The sequence below is a fragment of the Pelophylax lessonae genome (assembly GCF_965119305.1).
Source record: "Pelophylax lessonae genome assembly, chromosome: 3".
Classification (NCBI taxonomy): Eukaryota; Metazoa; Chordata; class Amphibia; order Anura; family Ranidae; genus Pelophylax; species Pelophylax lessonae.
This window is the reverse complement of record NC_138770.1, coordinates 95,940,780-95,953,329: the sequence shown is the minus strand read 5'-3', so window position 1 is coordinate 95,953,329 and position 12,550 is coordinate 95,940,780. Positions and strand designations below refer to the sequence as shown.

Genomic DNA, 12,550 nt, shown 5'->3' with positions numbered 1-12,550 from the left:
CAGTTTTCAGCTTTCAGTGCTGTCACATTTTGAATGATAATTGCGCAGTCATGCAATGCTGTACCCATATGAAATATGTATCATTGTTTTCACTCAAATAGAGCTTTCTTTTGGTGGTATTTAATGATTGCTGGGTTTTTATATTTTGCTACGCAAAATGAAAATTTATATTTTGCTAAAAAAACGGAAATTAAAAAAACAAAAAAACAAAAAAAAAACATACCGGTAAATAAAAGTTTTTATATTTTGTTGTAAAATTTAGCAAACCGGTAATTTTCCCCTTCACTGATGGTCACTGATGAGGCGGCACTGGTGAGCACTTACTAGGAAGCACTGATGAGGCTGCATTGATAGGCACTGATGAGGCGGCACTGATCAGGATGCACTGATGATGATGCGGCACTGATGAGGCTGCACTGATAGGCAGAAATGATAGGTGGCACTGATCAGGCTCCACTGATGAGGCACTGATTGGCAGCACTGATATGTGGCACTGGTGGGCCCTGATTAGCAGTACTGATGGGCACTGATAGATGGCACTGGTTAGCAGTACTGGTGGGCCCTGATAGGTGGCACTGGTTAGCAGTACTGGTGGGCACTGATAGGTGGCACTGGTTAGCAGTACTGGTGGGCGCTGATAGGTGGCACTGGTTAGCAGTACTGGTGGGCGCTGATAGGTGGCACTGGTTAGCAGTACTGGTGGGCGCTGATAGGTGGCACTGGTTAGCAGTACTGGTGGGCGCTGATAGGTGGCACTGGTGGGCCCTGATTAGCTGTACTGGTGGGCACTGAAAGGTGGCACTGGTGGTCAATGAAAGGAGGCACTGGTGGTCAATGAAAGGAGGCACTGGTTGGCAGCACTGTTGGCCGGTGATAGGTTGTACTGGTGGGCACTGATTAGCAGTACTGATGGGTACTGATAGGTGGCACTGGTGGGCCCTGATTAGCTGTACTGGTGGGCACTGAAAGGTGGCACTGGTGGGCACTGATTAGCAGTACTGATGGGTACTGATAGGTGGCACTGGTTAGCAGTACTGATGGGCACTGATAGGTGGCACTGGTGGGCCCTAATAGGTGGCACTGAGTAGCAGCACTGGTGATCACTAAGGGGACTGATGTCCCTCTAACAGAAGGCAGTTAACAGCTTTCTTCTTTATTTCATGCTGACAGAGTGAAGAAAAAAAAAAAAAGCCAGAAACCGGCTTCTGTTTACTTCCGTGATCAGCTGTTCTTGGCTGACAGCTGATCACATGGTAAAGGGCCCGCTGTGATTGGCCCTTTACCCTGCTCTATGACTAGCAAAGTCCCAAGGACTCAGCGATCACAAGGCGTACTGGTAGCGTGAGAACGAGCCGTATTTCGGTATAAGCTCCGGCACAAAGTGGTTAAATTAAGCTTTGACAATAAAACCTGGAAGCTGATTGGTTTCTATGTAGAGCTACACCAGATTTTACACTCTCCAGTTTTAGTAAATCCACGCTACAGTGTTATAAAGAATCTGCTGGGCGGGAGATGTCCCCTGTGTGGATGGGTGACCAATCCATCATTACCTGTCTATGACCTGTTGAAGATCTATGTTCAGAAATATTCCTGTTTAGGATGGAGTGAGGAAAGATTGGAACCTCTCTTCCCTGTTTTTACTGTCCGGGACACCATAAGAGAGATTTCCCCTCACTTCCTGTCCTGGTGACAACCGTTATTGGGGGTATATCTGAAAAAAGGGATGCAGGCAGCAATAAAAAACTGATGGGGCAGGAGGAGGGGTTCTAGTTTTCCCCTATAATAAAAGATGTTTTATTTCTCGCTGGGTTAACTGGTCATACATTAAACAATCTCATGAAATTAAATGAATATGAATTTGTCGGCCATTATCGGCACCTTTGGCACTAGAAAAGCTGAAGAAAAATGTATCCCTTTAAATTCTATGTATGTCTTCACACTGGTCTGTTGCGCTTCCATTGTGATGTTAAAAATCCTGCTTGCTGCTTTTTTGGTAAGTTTAAAAAAAAACGCACCTCCCCATTGAAATGCATTGAAAAAGCAGCAAGAACATATCAATAACGCACCCGTGTTATGTTTTTAATGTGTTTTTTTTTTTTTTTTTTTTTTAGTCACATGACCTTTAAAAAAAACACACCATAAGCGCACGCCGCGCGTTTTCGGCGCCATTATTGGCACCCTTTTCTTGATCGGCAAAATGCCAAAAAAATACTATTTTTCGGCCGATATGTTTCAGCCGCCAAAATTTTGGTGCATCTCTGCCAAAAAACCATATAATGTGAAGTAAAACCTATACAATGCTTTCAGGGCCAGTTCATACCAGTGCGTTTTTTTTTTTCTGCATCAAAACGCATGGAAAGTAGGTTATATGGTTTCCAATGGCAGAGTTCACACCAGTGTGTTCAGTTCCAGAAAAATAAGTAGAACATGCTGCATTTTTTTTCTGCACTGCACTAGACTGGACTGTACTGAAACGCACTGGAATACACATATCCTTATTTAACCACTTCTGGACAGGAAGGATTTGGCCTCTTAATGACCAGGCCATTTTTTGCGATTCGGCACTGCGTTACTTTAACTGACAATTGCGCGGTCGTGCGACGCTGTATCCAAATAAAATTGACGTCTTTTTTTCCCACAAATAGAGCTTTCTTTAGTGGTATTTGATCACCTCTGCGTTTTTTTTTTTTTTTTTTTTTTTTTTTTTTTTTTTCGCTATCAACAAAAAAAGCGACAATTCTAAAAAAAAAAAAAAAAAACAATATTTTCCACATTCTGCTATATAATATTCCCAAAGAAAAAAAAATATAAATAATTTTTTTTTTCATCCTTTTTAGGCCAATTTTGTTTTCTGCTACATATTTTTGGTAAAAAAATAAATCCCAATAAGCGTATTTTGATTGGTTTGCGCAAAAGTTATCGCATCTACCAACTAGGGGAAAGATGTTTATGTAATTTTTATTTTTTTTACGAGTAATGGCGGGGATCAGCGATTTTTAGCGGGACAGCGACATTGCGGCGGACAGATCGGACCCCTAACTGACATTTTTGACACTTTTGGGGGGACCAGTGACATTACTACAGTAATCAGTGCTAAAAATATGCACTGTTACTGTAATAATGACACTGGCAGGGAAGGGGTTAAATGTGAGCCTAAGGGAGTGTTTCTGTGTGGGGGAGGAGCTTGTGAAATGATCATAGAGACCTGTGATCCTATATTGAAGGATCACAGACGCTCTATGATCCTTCCAGAGAGAAGAACGGTTGGCTGTGTTTACTCTCTCAGCGGAGAGCAATCACAGGTGCCCGGCGGCAATCACGGCTGCCGGCCTCATGCATCGGAGTCCCCGCTGCCTAGTGGGGGGGGGGGGGGGGGCGCACGCTCGCCCTCCAGCACCAAGTACGTGACCAACGTAGGGCTACGTCGATTCGCGCAAGAGGGCCAGCCTGTAAATCTGCTGCAGGCGGTCCAGAGCGTGTTAAGATTCATAATAAAAGAGGGGGGGGGGGGTGCACTGGACCAAGCTGCGTTTCTATGGTGTGAACTGGCTCTCACTCTGTATGCAGTCCCGGCAGGCCCCTCCACTACATAGTTGAAGGTAAATCTAAAGGAGATTGTACAGGAAAATCATATAATGTATGACCAGCTTAGGGCTAACCGTACATTATACAATCTGCATGGGACCTCCATCATCAGAAAAGTATTTTCCTAGTATATGGGTTAGAATTGTATTCCAGAATAAGGTTAGCTGCAAGGATATAATACATCACCATCAAATGTGTTCACTCAGACTCCGACACCCCTGCTAGACAGCGCATCAGGCCAATGACTTTACAGTTCCCTGCTGTAGATATAAAATCAGGCCACCCAGAAGCGATATTTCTGTGTTTGGCAGGTGTTAGAGGGTTAAACCACCAGGTCTTTCTGTATCATATATACAGTAGTAAGAGAAGATTATTTGGCTCTGAGCCAATTTTTGCAACAATGAGAATCTCTGAGTCACTAACGACTATTGTATTTTTTTCCAACCCCTGAGCACAGTTGTGCAATGATCAGTTGGAGTTGGTGTGTTGTACAGACATATCTGGGAGGGCTGGGGGAGGGGTGGTATTTTGGTGTGTCATTTTACACCTTATCTCGCCTGTGTTGTGCTGATGATTTGTTGTGTGCAGCCTCTCCCATAGCATGCTGCGTGTTTACACTCCGCATTCTCCGCACGTGGACAGTGACATTGGGATCAGAGTAATTGTGGTCCTCCGGTCATTGGATGTGATCCCCTGTATAAATGTCCTTAGATGAGGTGCACACTGTCAGTGACATTGTGTCCTGGAATCAGAATAATTGTGATCCTCCGGTCATTGGATGTGATCCCCTGTATAAATGTCCTTAGATGAGGTGCACACTGTCAGTGACATTGTGTCCTGGGATCAGAATAATTGTGATCCTCCGGTCATTGGATGTGATCTCCTGATCTCTGTATAAATGTCCTTAGATGAGGCACACACTGTCATTGATATTGTGTCCTGGGATCAGAATAATTGTGATCCTCCGGTCATTGGATGTGATCCCCTGTATAAATGTCCTTAGATGAGGTGCACACTGTCAGTGACATTGTGCCCTGGAATCAGAATAATTGTGCTCCTCCGGTCATTGGGTGTGATCTCCTGATCCCTTTATAAATGTCCTTAGATGAGGTGCACACTGTCAGTGACATTGTGCCCTGGAATCAGAATAATTGTGATCCTCCGGTCATTGGATGTGATCTCCTGATCTCTGTATAAATGTCCTTAGATGAGGCGCACACTGTCAGTGACATTGTGTCCTGGGATTGGAATACTTGTGATCCTCCGGTCATTGGATGTGATCCCCTGTATAAATGTCCTTAGATGAGGTGCACACTGTCATTGATATTGTGTCCTGGGATTGGAATACTTGTGATCCTCCGGTCATTGGATGTGATCCCCTGTATAAATGTCCTTAGATGAGGTGCACACTGTCATTGATATTGTGTCCTGGAATCAGAATAATTGTGATCCTCCGGTCATTGGATGTGATCCCCTGTATAAATGTCCTTAGATGAGGTGCACACTGTCATTGATATTGTGTCCTGGAATCAGAATAATTGTGATCCTCCGGTCATTGGATGTGATCCCCTGTATAAATGTCCTTAGATGAGGTGCACACTGTCAGTGACATTGTGTCCTGGAATCAGAATAATTGTGATCCTCCGGTCATTGGATGTGATCCCCTGTATAAATGTCCTTAGATGAGGTGCACACTGTCAGTGACATTGTGTCCTGGGATCAGAATAATTGTGATCCTCCGGTCATTGGATGTGATCTCCTGATCTCTGTATAAATGTCCTTAGATGAGGCACACACTGTCATTGATATTGTGTCCTGGGATCAGAATAATTGTGATCCTCCGGTCATTGGATGTGATCCCTTTATAAATGTCCTTAGATGAGGTGCACACTGTCAGTGACATTGTGCCCTGGAATCAGAATAATTGTGCTCCTCCGGTCATTGGGTGTGATCTCCTGATCCCTTTATAAATGTCCTTAGATGAGGTGCACACTGTCAGTGACATTGTGCCCTGGAATCAGAATAATTGTGCTCCTCCGGTCATTGGGTGTGATCTCCTGATCCCTTTATAAATGTCCTTAGATGAGGTGCACACTGTCAGTGACATTGTGCCCTGGAATCAGAATAATTGTGATCCTCCGGTCATTGGATGTGATCTCCTGATCTCTGTATAAATGTCCTTAGATGAGGCGCACACTGTCAGTGACATTGTGTCCTGGGATTGGAATACTTGTGATCCTCCGGTCATTGGATGTGATCCCCTGTATAAATGTCCTTAGATGAGGTGCACACTGTCATTGATATTGTGTCCTGGGATTGGAATACTTGTGATCCTCCGGTCATTGGATGTGATCCCCTGTATAAATGTCCTTAGATGAGGTGCACACTGTCATTGATATTGTGTCCTGGAATCAGAATAATTGTGATCCTCCGGTCATTGGATGTGATCCCCTGTATAAATGTCCTTAGATGAGGTGCACACTGTCAGTGACATTGTGTCCTGGAATCAGAATAATTGTGATCCTCCGGTCATTGGATGTGATCCCCTGTATAAATGTCCTTAGATGAGGTGCACACTGTCAGTGACATTGTGTCCTGGGATCAGAATAATTGTGATCCTCCGGTCATTGGATGTGATCTCCTGATCTCTGTATAAATGTCCTTAGATGAGGCACACACTGTCATTGATATTGTGTCCTGGGATCAGAATAATTGTGATCCTCCGGTCATTGGATGTGATCCCTTTATAAATGTCCTTAGATGAGGTGCACACTGTCAGTGACATTGTGCCCTGGAATCAGAATAATTGTGATCCTCCGGTCATTGGATGTGATCTCCTGATCTCTGTATAAATGTCCTTAGATGAGGCGCACACTGTCAGTGACATTGTGTCCTGGGATTGGAATACTTGTGATCCTCCGGTCATTGGATGTGATCCCCTGTATAAATGTCCTTAGATGAGGTGCACACTGTCATTGATATTGTGTCCTGGGATTGGAATACTTGTGATCCTCCGGTCATTGGATGTGATCCCCTGTATAAATGTCCTTAGATGAGGTGCACACTGTCATTGATATTGTGTCCTGGAATCAGAATAATTGTGATCCTCCGGTCATTGGATGTGATCCCCTGTATAAATGTCCTTAGATGAGGTGCACACTGTCAGTGACATTGTGTCCTGGAATCAGAATAATTGTGATCCTCCGGTCATTGGATGTGATCCCCTGTATAAATGTCCTTAGATGAGGTGCACACTGTCATTGATATTGTGTCCTGGAATCAGAATAATTGTGATCCTCCGGTCATTGGATGTGATCCCCTGTATAAATGTCCTTAGATGAGGTGCACACTGTCAGTGACATTGTGTCCTGGAATCAGAATAATTGTGATCCTCCGGTCATTGGATGTGATCTCCTGTATAAATGTCCTTAGATGAGGTGCACACTGTCAGTGACATTGTGTCCTGGAATCAGAATAATTGTGATCCTCCGGTCATTGGATGTGATCCCCTGTATAAATGTCCTTAGATGAGGTGCACACTGTCAGTGACATTGTGTCCTGGGATCAGAATAATTGTGATCCTCCGGTCATTGGATGTGATCTCCTGATCTCTGTATAAATGTCCTTAGATGAGGCACACACTGTCATTGATATTGTGTCCTGGGATCAGAATAATTGTGATCCTCCGGTCATTGGATGTGATCCCCTGTATAAATGTCCTTAGATGAGGTGCACACTGTCAGTGACATTGTGCCCTGGAATCAGAATAATTGTGCTCCTCCGGTCATTGGGTGTGATCTCCTGATCCCTTTATAAATGTCCTTAGATGAGGTGCACACTGTCAGTGACATTGTGCCCTGGAATCAGAATAATTGTGATCCTCCGGTCATTGGATGTGATCTCCTGATCTCTGTATAAATGTCCTTAGATGAGGCGCACACTGTCAGTGACATTGTGTCCTGGGATTGGAATACTTGTGATCCTCCGGTCATTGGATGTGATCCCCTGTATAAATGTCCTTAGATGAGGTGCACACTGTCATTGATATTGTGTCCTGGGATTGGAATACTTGTGATCCTCCGGTCATTGGATGTGATCCCCTGTATAAATGTCCTTAGATGAGGTGCACACTGTCATTGATATTGTGTCCTGGGATTGGAATACTTGTGATCCTCCGGTCATTGGATGTGATCCCCTGTATAAATGTCCTTAGATGAGGTGCACACTGTCAGTGACATTGTGCCCTGGAATCAGAATAATTGTGATCCTCCGGTCATTGGATGTGATCTCCTGACCTCTGTATAAATGTCCTTGGATGGGGTGCACAGCAGAATGAAGGCAGTCCCATGGCTCAGTGTAGCATAGGATCTTTTACAGTTAGTAAGCTGGCTGTATGAAGCAAATTTTAGCTAATTCCCAATGAAGCAGTCAATATTCGATCGATGATGGCCTGTCGGCACTGGCCTGACATCCTTTGATCAAAAAGTCAGGGGGAAAATTCTTGGCCGATTAGCGCCTGTGCACTCATTGTTCGAGTATTGTGACAGCTGCAGGTGCTGTGGCTACTGGGCAGTGCAGTAAAGCACACATTTCGGCTGCACCGTACAACGCTCGGCAGTGCAGTAAAGCACGCATTTCGGCTGCACCGTACAACGCTCGGCAGTGCAGTAAAGCACGCATTTCGGCTGCACCGTACAACGCTCGGCAGTGCAGTAAAGCACACATTTCGGCTGCACCGTACAACGCTCGGCAGTGCAGTAAAGCACACATTTCGGCTGCACCGTACAACACTCAGCGGTAAGGCCCCTTTGACACAGGTAAAGACTTTTGCAGTTGAGCGATTTTTTTCAGGTTTTCCAAGAGGGAAAAGTGTCACCTCCCAAATGCCGGCATTTTGCATTGAAGTTCTGTGTCGCAGCAGCTTGTAAAGCAGTTGGCACACGATTATGGTGCGGTCCAATTGACTTCAGTGGGTGCATTTGACTAGCGGGACCACGTTTAAATTTGCTCCACTGCGAAGCATTGCTGCTATGATCCACAGGGGTTGCTCGTACAGCATAGGCACCAGTCACAGAATGCCTTGCATTTTTCTCAATAAATGCAAGGCATTCTATGATTGGATGAGGTAGAATTTGTGACATCACCTCTCCATTTCATCCAATCAGAAAACTTCTTGTATTAATTGAAAAGGCATTTGGTGAATGGCACTTGTGTTGAGCGGATGACCCCTGTGGTTACTGTGCAGAAGGGAAGCTATTAGGTACAGAACAATAGCAGGGACTACTACTACAGTGATTTGCAGCTTGCACGTGGTCCCACAGGTAAAGAACATACATAATTAGGCTTGGTTTATAACTATGCATTTTTTAGTGTGTTTTTTGTTTTGCAGAAACACACTACAGACCAATGTAACATGGTTTCCTATGGGTCAGGTTCACATCGGTGTATTTAATGGAAAGGGCCAAGGACCAGCAGGTTGTGTTTTTGGTTCCTTCAAACTTCAAAATGCACCTGGAATATGCATCAACTGCAACCTGCATATGTTTAAACTACTTTATGGCTGCCCGCTGCAGATGTACGGCGCTCGCTCTCGAGAGGCTAGGGGGTGCGAGCGGGCTGCTCGTCAGCGGGGAAGCCGATGCAGCGGGCAGGTGGCTCCGTTTGCCGCCTGACACCCGCGATCGCTCCCCGCTGAGAGAGGACGGGCAGCTGTTGTAAACACAGCCGACCGTTCTCCCTGGAATGATCATAGAGCCCATGTGATCCTTCTATATAGGATCACATGTCTCTATGGTCATTTCAGAAGCCACGCCCCCACACAGTTAGAATCACTCCCCTAGGCTCACATTTAACCCCATGATCACCCATAATGTTAACCTAATGGTAATATTTTTTATTTCTTCATGCATTACATTATTTTTCCATTACATTTTTTTTAAATTTGATTGAAGCAAAGAGTATTATTTTATTGCCATCTTGTTTGATAACCTAATTTTCACGGGTTGTAAATTAAAAAAAAAAAAAAGATCTTCAGAATCGTTATCTTTATTCTAAGCAAAAAAATCGTGATTCTCATTTTAGAAACGTGCATTTCTAACCAGGCCTTACATTGGACTATCTAAAAAACTGCATACCTGAACTCTGTGTTAGTTTGTAGGTAAGTGATCGGGGAGCAGTAAAAACACAGATTAGCCGCCTGTGTGAACTCAGTACAAAGCACACGTTTCAGCAGTGCTGTTCCTGGAATTTTGGAAACCCAGAACAAACTGCTCCTTATTTCCATTCTTTCTCCACCAGGATGTCGCCTCAGCTCTGGCGTGTTATTTTTGGCTCCTCTCCAGGATTCTAGGAAAACTTTGCTAACGCCAAATAAAGTTTAATGTACTTAAAGTGATGTTCCAGCTGGGGGAAAAAAATTAAAGTCAGCAGCTACAAATACTTTAGCTGCTGACTTTTAATATATAGTCACTTACCTGTCCAGGGAGCTCGCGATGTCTGCACCCCAGCCGATTTTCGGATGGGCTGCCAGCTGCTGCTGCCGCCATTAAAAGGGAAATTGGCAATGAAGCCTTTCAAAGCTGGTTCCCTACTGCGCATGCGCGAAGCGCGCTGCGCATTCTCACTGGCTCGGCGGCGGAGGAAGGGTGCTGTCTCCTGGAAGTGGGAAGGGTACCTGTCCAATACAGGTACCCGTTCCTCCCCCCCCCCCCCGAAAGGTGCCAAATGTGGCACCGGAGGGGGGTGGAAGCAGATGAGCGGAAGTTCCACTTTTGGATGGAACTCCGCTTTTTAATGCAGCAGAAAGATGATGGGGTACCTTAAATGTACACTGTGTGACCATACACACGTAACCTCTCTACACTGTGCCCACTCACCACATTCTGTCCTGTATAGGAGGAAATACCTGCTCTTTACAGATGGACAGTCTCCGAGCTAGGTACATGAATAGGATTTTCTAACAATATTTCCTTTAGACCCACTTCTTGTAATTAAATGGTTTCTCTCTAGTCTCCAACAACTCCTGCAGTAGGGCCGCAGCCTCTGACCCAGTCGTGGGGCTTGGCCGCAGCCTCTGACCCAGTCGTGGGGCTTGGCCGCAGCCTCTGACCCAGTCGTGGGGCTTGGCCGCAGCCTCTGACCCAGTCGTGGGGCTTGGCCGCAGCCTCTGACCCAGTCGTGGGGCTTGGCCGCAGCCCCTGACCCAGTCGTGGGGCTTGGCCGCAGCCCCTGACCCAGTCGTGGGGCTTGGCCGCAGCCCCTGACCCAGTCGTGGGGCTTGGCCGCAGCCCCTGACCCAGTCGTGGGGCTTGGCCGCAGCCCCTGACCCAGTCGTGGGGCTTGGCCGCAGCCCCTGACCCAGTCGTGGGGCTTGGCCGCAGCCTCTGACCCTGTCGTGGGGCGCGCCTCTGACCCTGTTGTAGGACCCGGCCGCGGCCTCTGACCCTGTCGTGGGGCGCGGCCGCGGCCTCTGACAGAGCATAAAAGAAAATCACAAATTTTGGGTTTACACCAGAACAGGAATCGCAGGAAAATCTTCTAATGACGGTGCTAGTTCATCTTGGAAGGATTTCCGCCCACTACCTGTTTTGGCTGTGGGACAGGAAGTGAAGGGATATCTCCCCAATGGGGAAAAAAAAACTGACGGGTTATAATCCTCCCTTACTCTATCTACAAATGAAGAAAAAATGTTTACTTTTAGTTGTACTTTAAGCTGTATGGTTCTTTCTTTGATAGGAGAGAGGAAGAAGGGCTGTGTACCTCTTAAAGTATGGAATTTTAGTCAACTGAGCTGATCTTTTTCCTCTTCAACTCCATTTCATAACCTAGCTGGAGAAATCTGCTTCCATTAATGAAGCTTGCCACCTCCTCAGATGTAATATGTGCTAGATTAAAAATTTCTGCAGCAGTAAATATAAATCGCCAGCTGAAGCTCCTGCAGAATCCAAGTTCTGGGAGCGTTGATATATTTGGCCCCCAGCTGCACAATTTGATTCCTTCCCTACAGGACACAGTAGTGATGTAGGGGCTGGTTGATCAAAACACTGAGTGCAGCAGGGGACCAGGAATCCGACACTCCTGGAAGTGTCAAACTTTAAAGGATCTTCAGCCAGCGGTTTCTGTTCATTAATACAGAGATCAGGGAGAAGGAGACACAGGCAGCAGGAGAGTAGTCCATGTCCTCTTTCTAAGTAACCATTTATTGTAGCAACAGAGTCGTTTAAGCCTAGGTTCACACTATAATGCAGTGTGGGAAGCCCGCAATCCTTGCATGTTTCCTGCACCGCATTCAGATCGCATTAGCCTTGCGACTTGCAGCGGGTGTCAGTGCAGTCAAATGCAGGTCGCAAATGCAGTGCCTTTGCCTGCACCAGATCGCATGGTACAAAATGATCATAAGATTTGGTTGCAGTGCGGTTCCGAAATTGTGTGCATGCACGACTTTGGTGCGATGTGGTGAGATTTGAGCCTATTCAAAGTCTCAAATGGCACGTGAAAAGCACAGGCATGTGCTACGGTTCCTGTGAAATTGTGGTTCATAGTGTGAACTGAGGCGTAAAAAGGAACTATGAAGGTTCTGGGTTTTTTTTTTAAAGGATTACAACTCCCTTTAGATTCTGTGTACAGCTCTGCCATGGGATGCAATCCTGGTCCATCTCTTCACAGGCTGTTATGTGACAATTTCCATTAGGGCCTGTCTTGATGCAAAAGACCCTAAAGGAAGTTCTCCTACCACAGCCCACCCAGGGATGGACCAGGCTTACAGTCCATGTCCCATAAGTCTGTGAGAATGAAAAACCTACTTGAAGGTCAACTGCAGATCAGTCACACAAGTTAGTGAATTTTGAATGGTCTCCGGAGCCTCCAGCTAAAGCCATTGACACAAGCATGCTGACACGGACCCTTAGCCTGCATCCATGGTTCTAGGGATGATCTGCATTGGTTGCACATATTGATTGCCTGCTTT

General features: G+C 45.7%; 1 protein-coding gene across 2 annotated transcripts in view; it reads left to right on the top strand.

Annotated features, from left to right (window-relative positions):
* Nucleotides 1–12,550, top strand: part of LOC309551583 (squalene synthase-like) — a 36,378-nt gene that overhangs the window by 9,174 nt on the left and 14,654 nt on the right. The gene's annotated exons all lie outside the window — the stretch shown is intronic.